A 16,611-nucleotide genomic window follows, 5' to 3' on the forward strand; every position below is an offset into this window, starting at 1 on the left:
TGCACTGGGCCAGGGACAGACTAATTTGCATATAGCCAGGTTGTGAGCTGGGATGGGGCAGTGAGCTAAATAACGGTGATGGATCAAGCCCTGATCTTTGGACTGGGTAAGAGTGGTCTGCTTAATTCAGACACTCTGTTCATCACCACCCCCTTTTCTGAATCGTTTTTGGCCACTATAGGTGTGGCAGGGTATACTCAGACATGAGTCCCTTGCTCACTGCTCCATCAGGATTCAAGCAAGCCGGGCTGACGAGGCTGAAATGCCAGAAACCGGTCCCCGGTAGCTTGTATCCTTTCTGGTGAAGAATTGGCTTGGTAGTTTGGTCTGCCCTGTTCCCATGATGCACTGGGCCAGGGACAGACTAATTTGCATATAGCCAGGTTCTGAGCTGGGATGGGGCAGTGAGCTAAATAACGGTGATGGATCAAGCCCTGATCTTTGGACTGGGTAAGAGTGGTCTGCTTAATTCAGACACTCTGTTCATCACCACCCCCTTTTCTGAATCGTTTTTGGCCACTATAGGTGTGGCAGGGTATACTCAGACATGAGTCCCTTGCTCACTGCTCCATCAGGATTCAAGCAAGCCGGGCCAACGAGGCTGAAATGCCAGAAACCGGTCCCCGGTAGCTTGTATCCTTTCTGGTGAAGAATTGGCTTGGTAGTTTGGTCTGCCCTGTTCCCATGATGCACTGGGCCAGGGACAGACTAATTTGCATATAGCCAGGTTCTGAGCTGGGATGGGGCAGTGAGCTAAATAACGGTGATGGATCAAGCCCTGATCTTTGGACTGGGTAAGAGTGGTCTGCTTAATTCAGACACTCTGTTCATCACCACCCCTTTTTCTGAATCGTTTTTGGCCACTATAGGTGTGGCAGGGTATACTCAGACATGAGTCCCTTGCTCACTGCTCCATCAGGATTCAAGCAAGCCGGGCCGACGAGGCTGAAATGCCAGAAACTGGTCCCCTGTAGCTTGTATCCTTTCTGGTGAAGAACTGGCTTGGTAGTTTGGTCTGCCCTGTTCCCATGATGCACTGGGCCAGGGACAGACTAATTTGCATATAGCCAGGTTCTGAGCTGGAATGGGGCAGTGAGCTAAATAACGGTGATGGATCAAGCCCTGATCTTTGGACTGGGTAAGAGTGGTCTGCTTAATTCAGACACTCTGTTCATCACCACCCCCTTTTCTGAATCGTTTTTGGCCACTATAGGTGTGGCAGGGTATACTCAGACATGAGTCCCTTGCTCACTGCTCCATCAGGATTCAAGCAAGCCGGGCCGACGAGGCTGAAATGCCAGAAATCGGTCCCCGGTAGCTTGTATCCTTTCTGGTGAAGAATTGGCTTGGTAGTTTGGTCTGCCCTGTTCCCATGATGCACTGGGCCAGGGACAGACTAATTTGCATATAGCCAGGTTCTGAGCTGGGATGGGGCAGTGAGCTAAATAACGGTGATGGATCAAGCCCTGATCTTTGGACTGGGTAAGAGTGGTCTGCTTAATTCAGACACTCTGTTCATCACCACCCCCTTTTCTGAATCGCCGTAGGTCTCAGGGCATTCTCCCCTAGCATATTAACTATTTGTTTGTTTTTAAATGTAATGCTGTAAAAAAAATTATTGTGTTTTAATTAAGTGTTATTTATATTAATGTTACATTTGTCCTACTTGACCGCTACTGTCTATTCCTTGTGATGTATTTGTAATCATGTCTTTTTTTGATTTTCATTAATCGAATAAAAGTATTTTGACTGTCTGACCGGCATGTGAAAACCATTACAAACTGCATCATTTCTTTTCACCAGTCCATCCTGAGAAGTTATTTCATTTTCAGAATTGTTTGGATCAGATATATCTTCGTTGAAATTGGGTAATTGTTCTTCACGGTGAACTGCAGCTCTGACAGCAAGGTTGTAAAGAGTAGCACAAATCATTTTGCACACCTCCTCTGGTGGATTGAATGCAGTGCGTCTGGAAGTGGAGTGCGGATTCTGCGCTCCCCACCATGTATAGTGCATTTAGGGCAAGGCACTACCCAGTTCTGCAGGCAAGATAAAAATGAGGCTGATAGATTTGGATTAACTCTTGAAAAAAATGGAGTGCATACCATCCCTTTCATGTTTAAATAAGTTTGCCCCATGTTGGTTTTTGCACCCGGAAGAAAAAGACATTTTGGTACGAAGAGGTTTTTTAGATGAAAAAAATCCACATTCGGCAAGTTCGCAGCAGTAATTGTATTCACGATGGGAGAGCAAACATAAAGAATATTTCAGGACATTTTATTCACGAGTTGGAATTTAAAGTTGTTTATTGCATGTATGAGCGTTGAGAATGAGGGTGAATTAGTGCATGTTGGGATTAGTAGTACAGAGGGAGGCATTAAGATGTTAAGGTTTTTTTTGGATCACACAAAGGTGGCGTAGTAGGCACGCTTTATAAGCGGGCTGGAGTGCAGGGACCGGGATACGGGAACTCTATGGCTGCTGAGTCGTACGCCGAGCGGCCTTAAGAAAATGGAGTAAGCAGGTACGAGTTAAGTGGTGTCATTACGAACGCAGGGGCACGGGTTCAAACAAAGATTAGTTTTATGCTGTTCGTAGAATAATGGGGGTGTCCTCGCACCAATTGGGAAAGAGAGGAGAAGATGGGAAAAGGGAAGTGTAAGGAGGGTTTGAATTTGTATATGTTCAAAGTTCAATAGACGTTATTTCATGAGAATACCGAGTAAGAATGATATCCTACTGAAGGCTGAAATAGGATTTCAAAGAGCGTACTGTGTGCAACGTGGGTGGTAATATTAAAATCAAGGGAACGCAGTTGTTTTTTTGATTTCTTTTGGGGAGGTAATCACGGGGTGTTGGTACTCTAATGGATTTATTTTTTATAAAATCTTTTTATTGTTTTTAAAATCAAGAAGAAGAAATAGACATATCCGGCGCAATACATTCATACATAATAATGGATTGGATAGTTATTTTGACAGGATAGACTTGGAGCAACAGGAGGATCACTGATGCGCCTGCGTTGATAAGTCCAAAACAGCTAATGCGACAATACAATCAAGAAACAATTTAGGCAAAAGACATCCAATCCCGCCCATACCGTATAAACAGGATAATAGAAGAAGCGAGGCCACCGGACATTGGAATTTAAAATTATCAGGATATGTCACCAATTATTCTAAAAAGGGAAAGACCAAGAAAGACTAAGAAAAGAGAAACTAAGAGAAGGACACACAAAGAAAATAATAAACCCATCCCCCCACCCTGCACCCCTGCATATGGCTGTCGCCTAACCCCAACTAGCAGCGTGCCTGTCGCCCCAACTAACTAGGTTCCAAAGAAGGAAAAAGAGAGAAACATGGGTGAGGGCATATCCGTATAGGCTCCCAGCCCCTTCCCCCCCTGCCAGAGATCGGCACCCCCTATAATGAAAATACAAGTGTATCAGAGATCACAGTAGAAAAAATTAGGGGGAGCCATAATACACCGCCCAGCCTCACGTAAGTCCAACAGTTGCAGTTCGAACACCCAATTGAGCCAACCCAATTGCCCCGGTCAATCGATCTCAGCCTTGACCCCTCGGAACCATCCCACGAACTCCTCCCAGCGAGACAACAAGAGAGTCAAAGAGGAAAAGGAGTCCAACAGAAATCAGTTTGTTACTTCTCGCAGTCAATGAGTCTACGGGAACTTCAGCCACACAAAAAAGCGCCCTCCTGGATGAATAGTCCCAATGTAGTTTTTCCCGAAATCGTACGGTCACCAAGGAAGGAAAGGATGAAGACAAAGTGGAAAAAAGGTCAACAACAAAAGTCTCCGGGAGGGGAACGCCAATCGATACATCCAAAGTCAGCAATGATGGAAAGCTTAGCGATATGCTCATGTCCTCGGGAATACAGGTCTCCACAGCACCAAACAAGGGTTTCGACTCTTGTTGCCTCACGGGGTCCTGGCACAGAATCAAAATGGCCGTTGCTTGAATCGCGGCCGGTTGTTGTTCCAGCAGTGGAGCAGGGTCCCGTTCCCCAGACATCATCTCAGATAGACCCGTATCCATTTTGTGAATCAGGGCATCCATACACGAATGAAAAGCCCCGAGCGCTGCCAGTACTGACCTCAGCGATGGCTCATGCTCCGTTCGGTCTGTTATCTCTCGCCCGGTACCAATCATAATCACCTCCCCGATGAATCCGGTATCTCCGGGGGAACAAACAGGACCATGAATGGGCAGCGTCGGAGGGTGACTGTTCGTTACATGCACCAGTAGTCTGCCCGTCGACACCGTGGGCAAGTCCTCTAGCCCCCGAACCCAGGCGGGAGCCAAAACCTGGGCCCGCGGGACGGGGACCACAACCCACAGTCGATATCGTACCAAGTCACTCCTCCCTCAATGTTGAGTAGGCAAACGATCGCCGACAAATCCGGGCGAAAAAAGAAACCTCCACTTCGATGGACCGGACCCTGCTGGAATCACTCGGCCGATGTTGTTGAACTACAACCCGGCTATGCAGATACTCGAGGCCCCGGCTTCCCCGCTGAACTAGGCCACAAACTTAGACTCGACGCAACTCCGTCAAACAAGCCGATCAAAAGTTCAGGATTACACCATCAGAGTGCGGAACAGTTCAGCTACATGGAGGTAGGGCGTTAAGACAGGATAATGGACAGGATCATCTGGCAGGATACGGAGGTCAGCAGAGCCTGGAGCCTAAGCAGCCATCTTGTTTGCCAGCGTAGCTCCTCTCCCTCTAATGGATTTATTAACGATTTTTTTAGAACACATGAGTAAATTACAGAAAGTTGAAACATAGATTATTGTGGGTTTTGTTGAAAACGCTATAAGCAGGCAATGATGGGTTTTCCTGAATCTATTAATTTGCAGTGACCCCTGATGAAGGGCTGATGTCGCAGCCCGAAATGCATTGGGTTTGTAATAAAAGAAATGCTGCTCCGAGCTACCTGTTGCATTTGGATCATATTTCAGAAGAAGTCTGGATGGGCAGACGAAAATATGAGAAGCTTCTAAAATACATTATGCTACGTATGTGGATTCGAAAATGATAGAAATAATTCCTGAAAAAAACCGCGGATTTAAAAGGACAAATTTGGAATATTCTGATATGTTGATTAGTAGGTTAGATTGAATGCAGTGCATCTGGGAGTGGAGTGCGGATTCTGCGCTCCCAACCATGGTGTACTATGTAGAGTGCATTTAGGGCAAGGCACTACCCAGTTCTGCACGCAAGGTAAAAATGAGGCTGATAGATTTGGATTAACTCTTGAAAAAAATGGAGTGCATACCAGCCCTTTCATGTGACATAAACAAATAGCCATAATGACGCTCAAAACCAAGTTATAATACACTTGGGAGGGTCATTATATTTATGTTTATTTTGATCAAAGTATACAAAAACGTTTTGGGAGATTGGAACCATTTGTCAGGCAGCCATCAAAATCAACATTAGCTGTCATAAACACTTTATTTAGCTTGAGCTGAAACACCTGATGGTTTGTCCACACAAGGTAAAGGGAGGACTGTTGGTTTATCACAAGGTACAGAGAAGACTGTAGGTGTATCAATTTCTAAATGTGATGCAAGTAGTCTAACAAAATGTGAGGCATAATGTCCGCTAAAACACTGATGTACGCCACTAATTTGTTTGAAGAAAAATATAAGGTAATGCAATTGTAAAAATGTTCATATTTAAAATGAAATAAAAGAACATCAACTTATAGATGATTTAAATATCTAATTAATTATCTCACATAAACTGTGCAAAAATGCATAAGTCCAAGATGGCACAGATTTATCTGCCCTTCAAGGTGGCTTGTGGGATAGCTAGGGGTGCAACCCTTCCATAAGGCTGCAGATTTCTGCAGTGGTGAGCAAATGCTTTGCAATGCTCCGCTCTCTTAAGAAATTCCTCCCCCTTCTGCCTCTGGAGGCAAGATGAGTGGTGATCTATGCACTGATCACCTTGTTCTTCGATTAAGCAAACACCCTCTACTTAGGAGTTGCGGAAGCCCAGTGAATCACCTGCAGGTGGTTTAAAATGCAGCTGCTAGGCTTCTTCTGTGTCTACCAAAGTGTTCCCTGACCTCGTCGGCCCTGAAAGCTCTCAATTGGCTGCCCATCAAGAAATAGATTCTATTCAATGCCTTAGTCCTAGTTCCCAGGGCAGTGTATTTCTCTAGCCCTGGCTATCTGGCAAAGAGATTTGTCCAGTACCTCCCCGCTTCACTTCTGTCTATCCCACACTTCAAGCGGGTCCGAAGGGGTGGTAAAGCTTTCTCTTTCTCTACTACGAAGACATGTAAAGGGGCTTCCACGCAAACTGTGCCTGATCCCTTCTCAGGCCGCATTTGTCAAAAAACTTAAAATCGGGCTCTTTTCTGTGGGGCAGTAAGGTTTTGGGGTGGGCACGTACCATGGGCTAGGCCTGTTAATGCCAGGACACTCTTCAGGGTAGCCGCACACTCTTTAATACTGGGTCAAGGCAAGAGATCTTTTTACTGCTGAAAAAGCATGCACCTCCTCGTTCCCAGCGTATTCAGTTAGGGATAGAGTTTTTTAAATAAATTTGGGAGTGGACTAGCCAGGTAAGACAAATTCGGACTAAACGTTCAATAATACCCCATGAACTTAGGAGAACTTACGTCTTTAAAAGTTTGTGGTCTTTTTATTTTCTATAAAGTCCTAACTTTCTCAGTCTGGTTTGAATCAATCATTTTCCTAGTGTGTATCCTAGATACTTGCGTTGCTGTCAAGGTACATTCAGCAGGATTCAAAGTCAACCCTGCTTTGTTGAAGGTGGCAAATATTTTGGGTAGGTTAGGCACATATAATTTCCAGGAAGTGCTATAAATCACTGTGGCATTCAGGCATGCTAATGAGTGGGCCACAATGTTTGATGGAAGGTGGCTGGGGTCCAAATGTGAGTACCTGAAACTTAAACTTCATTAAGTAAACTTCCCCTTGGTTAAGACTTGCCCTGTATTCTCCTTCTCCCAATGGCAGTGTTCCTTTCTGCCTATCGGGGCCTTGTTTGTATGGTCAAAATCAGACTTTGTATTTGCCCATTTATCTTTGGCCCCACCCCTTAGACTGTCAAAGGTTGCAGTTTAATCCTCACCTATAGAGCTACCATGTTTCTCACCGATCCTGGTCCATTCTCTCCTCAGGATAGCTCTTGGATGAAGGACAACATCTGTCAGCAGACTCAAGCCGCTCAACTCTGTCCTCTTCTCTCACGGCCCCTCGACTAAATGCACATGGACAGCAGACCAGACCCACACCTCAGTTGAGCTCACTCCAGTCAACCCTCCACCAGTTCTGTGCAGGACACCTCCAACAGCCCAGCATCTCCGCCTGAGGGTAAGTCCAATGAGCACCAACTACATCTAGCAAAAGGTCAGACTGATTGGACAAGAACAGAATATTATTCCAGTTTCAAGGCCCAGCGCTGTTTGTCAACTAGGGCCTAACTACTGGTGGTCCATGGAGGTGCGCTACCACAAAGCACTCAATAATAAACCCTTGCTCCTTTCCTCCAAAGATACCGTGCACTCAGCAGGTAGGACATTCAGGCTTTATTCAGCACAATAAAGAGACACGTTTCAGCACTTACTGCCTTTATCAATGTTAGTCAGTTCTTAAAATCGCCATGTTGAAAACAGCTTTGAGCTCATCCCCTCCCATAAACATGGAAAAATACTTGTAGTTGGTAGCAACAAGCCATGTCCATTATAATACACGTAATTCACCATCAAATATTCAGGGTTTCACTGCAAGCATTTAAATGTTTTTTTCAAAATATTACGTGAGCTGCATTCAACACAGATAATTCCCAGTGAAAGACTATATTGCACTGATGTTTTTCAAACTGCCCTTTCTGTCATCCTGTGGTTAGGCACAAGCCGACAAACGGCGCTCTTGTGGAAATATATATAATCTTTTCCCTTCCCCTGCACTTCCTCTCCACCCCTCCACTCTTTTCCCTCTTTTCCGATATGTGCTTTGTCCCTAAGTCACTCCCTTCCATTGTTTTCGATGATTGCCGCTAATATATATATTTTTTGTGTAAGATCTTTTGTACTATACATCTTGATAGAATATTGTAAATAGAATTCACAATTACACGTTTTGCCTGATACTAGATCAATACCAGTCAATTTACGTTATTCCTGTGTTAAAATATATTCCTTTTGTGTACATTTTTAATATGTTGTTTTGAACTGCACTACATTACCCATAATGCTGTATTAAGACCATATGGGAATACATAAAAGTGCAATAGAGAAAGAACTCACTGACCGTGAGCAAGGCCGTGGAGGCTGAAACTTACTGGTTGAGCTTCAGCAAATAAATATAATTTTGAACATTTGAACCCTTATGAGTGCCGCTGATAGTGTGCGTTGGGCAATTGGGCCCACTTTGTTCAGAATATATACGAGAGCTACGGGAGCTACGGGAGCCGGCATATCTTTGACATGCAGCTGCCTCTGTGTCAAAGCAATTGTGCTCCTCTTTGAGCAAGCAAGACAAAAATGCTCTTGCTTGCTCAAAGCAGAGCACAGTTTGCTATTGCTTGGCTGGAGAAGTAAAGCGACTGCATAGCCATAGCAAACAGCTACCTCCGAAGGGTATGTACCTCAGGATGTAGAAGGAGCCGTGTTACTGGAGAGTGGCGATCCCCAGGGCCATCTATGGCTCTAGGACGGGTGGGGTGCATGGCCCTCCTCCAATGTAGATCACAGCCCTAGAGAGGTGGCGGTCCCTGGGGCTGCAGTGGGCCAGATTCCCCCTGCATTAATATTACATTTAGCCCCAGGAAAGTGGCAGTATCATAGTTTGCCCCAGGTAGGTGGTGGTCCCTGGGGCTGTGCCACCCTGCATTAATATAACATTTGAGCTGGGGAGGTGGCGGTCCCCAGGATATGAGGGTTGCCGAGGGCAACCGCTACATAAATTATGAAAAATGCCCCAGGGGAGATGGTGGTCCCCAGTGCCATAGGGATTCTAGGAGGTGTGCCCCGTGCTCCCCCTCCTACATATTTGGACATGGACCAGACCCACCCGGGGGCCAAATAGAAACTAAGAGTGGTAGCCCATGCTTTGTCTATTTTACATTTTTAGTGGGATTCGCGGATCCAGCGCTTCTCCTCTGAAGTTTTTTTAAAAATGCCTTTTTGGCCGTGCTGGGTCCCTGTGGGTCCCTCAAGAGGCCTAGGGGGTCAGGGTGTTTTAACCCTGCCCTCTTTTCTTTTTATTTATGTTTTTTCTGTGACTTAGTTCAGCCGAGTCACAAGATGGCTTACAACACTTCCTGGTTTGAAGTGTTGGCAGCCAATCAGATCCCAGCACAAGATTGGGAGGGGTCGTGATTCAACCGTGTCCCCTAGATATACAAATTCAGATTTTCCTCAATATTTTAAAAACTACTGATTGAATTCACATCATTTACCAAAAAGGTCGCATTCTGGACCAACCGCTACCTTTCTGCCAAATTTGGTGTCATTCCATTCAGCAGTTCAGGCTGGAGCTGTGTCTAATATATATATATATATATCTATATATCTATCTATATATCTATATATATATATATATATATATAGATATATATATAGATATATATATATATATTACCTACTGGCGGTCGCCAGTAGGTAGTTATAGTTAGGATCTAGTTTCCATAGGAAATCCGCAACATTCTATTGGGAATAACTTTGGACCTGGTGGATGAATGTTTGCGAAGTTCTCAAAGAAGATGGCTCGGTCCGCTCCGCTCATTCTGTGAAAGTTTTGGGGGGATTGGTGAAGTGGGGGCTGAGATAAAAGGGGGGTCCCAAAACGTGTTTTTCCCATGTTATTTTCCATAGGACGTTTAGACACGGCTACAGCTCGAACGGCTGAATGGATTTATAAGAAATTTGGTAGAAAGGTAGAGTGTGGGTCGCAGATCACGCTTTTGTTTAAATGGTGTAAATCTGTTCAGTAGTTGCTGAGAAAATTAAAGTTGAAATCAGTTATATATCTGTAAGCGCGCACTAGTGCGCGCACTTATGCGGGTGTGCGCGAGCGGCATTCTGATTTGCTGTTTAACGTCTGTCAACATTCGATTCGGAGGAAATCAGGAAGTGTTGTCCTCCATTTTGTTAGTGCGAGTGAATATATAATACAGAACAAAGGGTTAGTACATGGAAAGGGGAGAAGGTAGAGATTGTCTCGCCGGGTAGGTTTTCTAAGGGGGTGCAGTATGGACCCTGAACGCGAAAAGACCATTTTTTTGGGGGAGAAAACATTTGCGGGGTGCATGCATTCGGTCGCACACCCCTATTTACAAGACTGTGAAAAACTATAGTGGTGAGAATGGAAAGGGAGCAGGGTGGAGAGTGTTTGATTTGGTAGGTTTCTTGAGGGGTTTATTAAGGATGAGGAAAGTCTAAAAGTAGCTTTTTATCGTAAATAAGTTACGAGGTGCGCGCACTCGGTCGCGCACGGCGATGAAAAAACATAAAGAAAGATGGAGATAAATTACAAGTTTGAGTGTTTAGTTGTAAGGTGGCTCTTAAAAGAGCCCTTGTGTTAATTGAGTGTTTGTAGAACTTATAAGTATGTTCCGATGCAGAGTCTCATGTTACAGAGGAAAATTCTATTTCCCTCATCCGTGAAATGAACACCATCTCTCCGATAGATGCCTTCCATGTTGAAACGTAGGTTGTTGTTGTACATAGAACCCATGTTATATTCTCTGAGGAAAGCAGAAACAGATTTATTTACATGTTTCCTTGCTTTCTCAATCTGTGGACAACGTTCATTGGACCAATTCCATTTTTGTCTTTGGCATATATTTGAATACACCAAGACAGTTCGAGGAAAAAGTGACATCAATTGAAGAAAGGTGTCTTTTAGAAGCATTTCTAGACCTACACCTGTTAGTGTGCCTAGATCATTCCCACCACAGTGCACAATTATCAGGTTAGGTTCAGGGAGATGCATAAAAGTTTTCACCAATGGTATCAATTGGTGACATTTTAATCCTCTTTGCCCAATCCACATAATCTGCACATTTGGTAAGTCAAGGTTAGAAATTCGTCTGTTTGCAGCATATTTTTCACTCCAGTGAATATAACTGTGTCCTACAAGCCAAACCTTAATTTTCAAGGTAGATGCAGTAGTACTCCGATGGGTTCTGGAAGTGGAATGGCAAGTAGATGGTGAAAGTCACGATAAAAAAGTGTGTGAGGTTTGGTGTTAATGAAAAACTGAACATGATTGGTTAATTGATATACATCAAGATTGAAGACTACGCTGTATGTTACAGTTTTTTTTACAAACAAATCTTCTATTGGTCGTGGAAAAAAAAGAAATGTAAAATAAGAGTGGATAGGCAGGTGTGTTTGGAGGGAAATTACCGTTTTTGCTTGGATTTAGAACGTTGAGATATGAACTTTTGACCTGTGCCTTCAGCCAGGTGCAGAATGAGCTGTTACCATGGTAACAGCCAGAGAAGGCAGAGGGTGAAGGGTGACCGTTATGTGACTTTGAAAATATTGAAAGGATAACCAACTGAAATGTTAATTTGAATATGAAATTGTGCGGGCACAAATATGATTGTTTGAAGAGACATATATGAGTGTGTATTGACAGAAAACCTATGCCATTATTCTTTGGTTGCAGTGATAGAAGTATTATTGAGAGCTCCGTCAAACGACTATCGTATTACAACTATCATTGTTCTACATCTGATAAAGCATTGGTAAAGGTGAGTGTATAACTGATTGTTTCATGATGTACCGTTAAATGTGGTTTGATCACTATATTTGATTTTTTGAGTTTGTGTGTGTGTAAGGAAGCACATTTTTGAGTTACATACAGCTTGAGATAATTTCAACTAATGTTCCATTTTATAATATCAATGTTTTGGAACATTGTATCTTTGTAATTATTACATAAAAATTACGATTAATTAATTTGATTAAGGATAGTGGAGTTCAGTCATGTTTTTAAGTTATGAGGTACTGTTAGGTCTATGAATTAAATGACACTTAGAGACTGATCTGCAACGAAAATAGGGGGGGAGGGAAGGACGTAAAAAAAAAAATTTTTGTAGGGGAACATGAACGTGTAATCAGTAGGTAGAGTAAAGGTGTAGGGGGTCAAATAATGGGTAAAAGAAGTGCAAGGCCAAATTAATATTGGAATAGTTCTTTATAGAGGTGTGAAACGCTCAGGTGCGGCTCTGTGTGTATCTGGGATGTGTGTTATTTTGGGTTTCCACAGCAGACTTGAGGGGGGGAGGGGTTGAAGTTCTGTAAAGTTAATGGAGGTTGTGCGCCGTTTCTTCACTTTCTTTTAAGTCTGAATTATAGTTTAGGATGTATTTGTGGTAAACTAAATAAAAAGAATATAAAATGTAATGAAATAGACAGAAATTAATAAACATTTGGGAGCGTTTAGACATCATTTGTAAAGTTGGTTACCGATCAAAAAAAAAAGGAATTGGTAGAGCATTGATAATGCATGTAGAGAGAAAAATTGTTGATTAAATTTAATATTGTTGAAAAAAAAGTGGTAAAGCTTTAGGTATTTTAAAATTTAAGTTTGATGAAAAAAATTACAGTATGGCTTAGAGCCGAGGGATGCAGTGGTGGGGGTGGGGTGAGAAGGAAAGGTGTCCCAGTATAATCAAATGAAAAATTGTGACCATGAGGTTGTACAGAGGTTCGTGGAGTATATGCTTTTAATAAATTGAAGTAGAAGACCAAATATATATAGAGGTTTCTGTGTACCACAATGTGAGAGACCATTTTTATCTGACTCTTGATTTCCATATCAGTTGCTTTGTGTTATCTTAGTGTGTGTATGTGTGTGTGTGTGTGTGCGTGCGTTCAGTCTGAGCTGAGGAAGTTTGTTCTGCAGGCAGAGACAGTTGTTACAGTGGAGCTGAAAGGGTGATACGTACTGAAATAGGATATAGCGTGTGCTCTGTGGATGCGGGGGATCTGTGATTAATACACTGAGTGAACCATAACTGCGGCCAAGTTTTGTTACAGTAATAAAAAAAAATTTTGTCAGAGGTACGATTGATGCTATGGTTCACAACTCGTAAAGAAAGGCTTGCGTGACCGTCGCAGGCCAGCGGGTTAAAGTATGAGAAATTCAGGTTGACAAAAGAAAACATGATTTGAGTGCAGTTGAGATTACGTGAAACACATGAATACTGTTTTAGAATATATTATTTCAGTTGTAAATATGAGTTAAAAGAGGGAACGTATATTTTTCAAATTTTTATTCAATAATGCAGTGTTTTGATACGAAGATTTTTATTTAATACAAGTAAACATAATATAAAGAAAATAGTGGGAAAAGTTAGTAGTTCATAGAACACAAATGATGGAAATGTAGTATGAAGCAAAATGAATAACGTATAAAAAAAAAAATGAAAAAGCCTCGCAATGAAATATATTTAATTATATTGCATGCAAGAAGGTGTGCTTTGATTTTAAATTCTGTAATCATATATGAAAATATAATTGGTTAAATATCACTTCATTAACAGTTAATTTTCAATATACGAAGCAGTAATAAGCTTGTTGTATGGTATTGTCAAAGGAAATGAAAAACGCGCCAAAAGGTAGATTTTGACTTGAGGTGCATGTATGTTATCTGTAGGAACGTTCGAAAATCAGGACTCAGAATAACTATTGTTTTGATATAATTTTTTGAAAGGTTTCAGTACACAATGTGTGATACAGGTTGATAAGCAAGGGTAATATCAGGTAATTATAAACTTTTCAATTGTGAATGAAAAATATTTCAATAGCCATCAATTAAAAGCAGCACATGTGTGTGAGGCGGAAATAAGGAGTAGAAAGGGAGAATGGTGATAAACCATATACAATCATATAAAAAGTCATTGTAACTATAGACATTTGTGAAGGCACATTTAATGATATTTTACGCAGCCTTGGTACGACAACATTTTAAATCAGATAAGATAACATAAGGTAGTGATTTGTTGTAATTAGAGCATCATGAAATGTTTTGAATAAAATCGAGGAGTTGTGGAAAGAAAATGAAGTCCACATAATTAAAAAAATTCACACCAGCCGGAAATTGCAATGTCCAATGTTAGTAAAGTCAATAGGTCATCTTTTATATAACATATAAGAATAAAAAAAAAAAAGTAAAATTAGGAAGGTTAAAAAAAGTCAAGACGTCAATGGTTTGCAGAACAGCTGTACTTCCATTGAATAGGAAAAGTAAGTGGCAACTGCTTCTAATAGAAAGTCATTGTTATCATCCGAAAACAAGTCAGCCATCCAATTTAAAAGAGGAAATGAACAAACATGGTCATTAATTAGTGGAGCCTCTAGTTGCATCAGAGGGCAAGTCGGTGAATTTTCAATGTAGCTGTGTGCCAAGAAATCTTGCGCCGCTGCGAATATATTCCAATGACCCAGAACTCCATGTATCGCTGCAAAGGCCATAATCCCTCCGTCGGAACAAAGCTGTTCATGATCAAGTAACGGATTCATGAGATGCTTGTAATTCACTTCAGGAGACACCGAGTTGCAGAGACATAAGTCCAGGGCCCACAAGAAATCACAGCTCAGGCAATGAAATACAGGTTGCACACAGGTGAAATAGGAAAATCGAAATGATAATCCATATGATGCACTCAAAGTCGCGAGTGGTAGGATGCCATAGTATTCAAGCATCTTGTGGCGAAATAGTTCTAAGTGTTCCAGCTCGTTTCCAAAGGCGGGACGGACCTCCATTTTGTAATAACGAAAATAGGAATAGAAAGGTTGCAGCTGCTGGTAATAGATGAGGATGTCCAGAAACATAGATCAGAGAGTATGGAGTGAGAGTAGCAGAATGTCTTTAAATAATTTGGTGGAAAAAAAGCACAAAACCATTGGTTAGTAGTTGTAAAAAAATTAGTGCAGCTGGGAAGTGGAGGAGCGTTAAAGATTATGAGAGTCACTTTAGAAAATTGTAAAGGAAGGTCACTATTTAATAAGATATGCAGTTTTCTACGAGTGTTAGCTAAGTGAATGAGATATGTTTGTGAACAGATGCTCGGGTAGCTTGATTTTGGGACAATAAAGCTGTTGTTCAAGTTTTGGGATGGAACTTTGAGTTCAAGGTCGTTTTTTGCGCCCAGATGCACACATGAAGGTTCTCATGCGTGGGTGGGTGAAGTTAATTTTTAGAGAGAAACATATGCAGAGTGACTACTTCAGACTAAAGCTTGTCGTTTAAAAAGTCAAACTAATTAACATTGCTTGAAAATAAATAGTTACTGTTGAGTGTTATGGTAAAATTAAGCATTATAGGGGATACCGGTGTACCTTTGAAAACACATGCAATATTACAGCGCTTTATGTTAAACAAGTTATGCAATTGGTAATGCTTGGATGTGTACGATTATGTGCGACATTGATATTTTTGACAGTGTGGGCCTCATTTATGAAAATTTTGCACTATAGATGCGTTTCTTTTTCTCATGTTAAAAGTGACACACCGGTGGCGCAAGGGCTTCATAAATAAGGCTCTGTGGGGCAGATTTATGAAGGCCCTGCGCCGCCGGTGCGTCACTTTTTCCCATGTTAAAAGTGACGCACCGGCGGCGCAAGGCCTTCATAAATCTGCCCCTGTGTACTTATGACAAATGGAGAAATGACGTAATGAAATGATGTTAGGTGAGTGTAGTGTAATTACGGGACGAAAAACCTTTAAAGAGAATTACATTTAGTATGGAATAATTTTTAATTTTTTCCACAAACTAAGGTATAAAAATATAGTAACTGTGTTAGCGGAACAGTAAGTTGAAGTTTGATAAAGATTAATGAAATAAGTAAATTTTGGGGAATTTAATATGTGCAGATAATAATCTTTGAGAAAAGGTAATAGTCTACAAACTTGAAAATAGAGGTACGGAATCCAATGCGCGCACCAAGTAACTTTTTATGGAGAAAAAAAAAGTTTCGTTCAAAATCAGGGTCTATACTGGACTACCTGATAAAACTTACTCGGTTACATAATCTGTACCTTCTGTCCTTTCCATGTTCTAACCCTTTGATCAGTACAATACATTCACTCGCAGTTACAAAATGGCGGCGAATACTTTCGGATTTCCACTGATTCTAATGTTGGCAGATGTTAAACAGCAAATGAGCATTTTATAAAGTGTATATTTTTGTTATTTTAAAAAATAGGCAAAGTAAGTAAAGTTAAAGATCTGAAACGATCTTTAAGTGTCGTCTGCCTTTGCATCATTAAATTTTACTTATAAAGCATGTGAATCACAGTCTTGTAAATAGGGTTGCGCGATCGAGTGCGCGCACGACGTAACTTTTTACTGAAAAAAAAAATGTTGTTTTGGCGTTCAAGGTCTATAGTGCATTCCCTGAGAAAAATAGTCGCTTAGATAATGTGTACTTTTTTCTCTTTCCATGTTTTCACCGTTTGTTCGGTAGAATACATGCAGTCGAATTAAGAAAATGGCGGCAACACTTCTTTATTTCTTCCGATTGGAATGTTGACAGACGTTGAGCAGCTAATTATAATAAATGCTATAAAAAACGGTTGCAATGCATGTA

This window comes from Lissotriton helveticus, chromosome 6 (assembly GCF_964261635.1).
Source record: "Lissotriton helveticus chromosome 6, aLisHel1.1, whole genome shotgun sequence".
NCBI classification, from domain to species: Eukaryota; Metazoa; Chordata; class Amphibia; order Caudata; family Salamandridae; genus Lissotriton; species Lissotriton helveticus.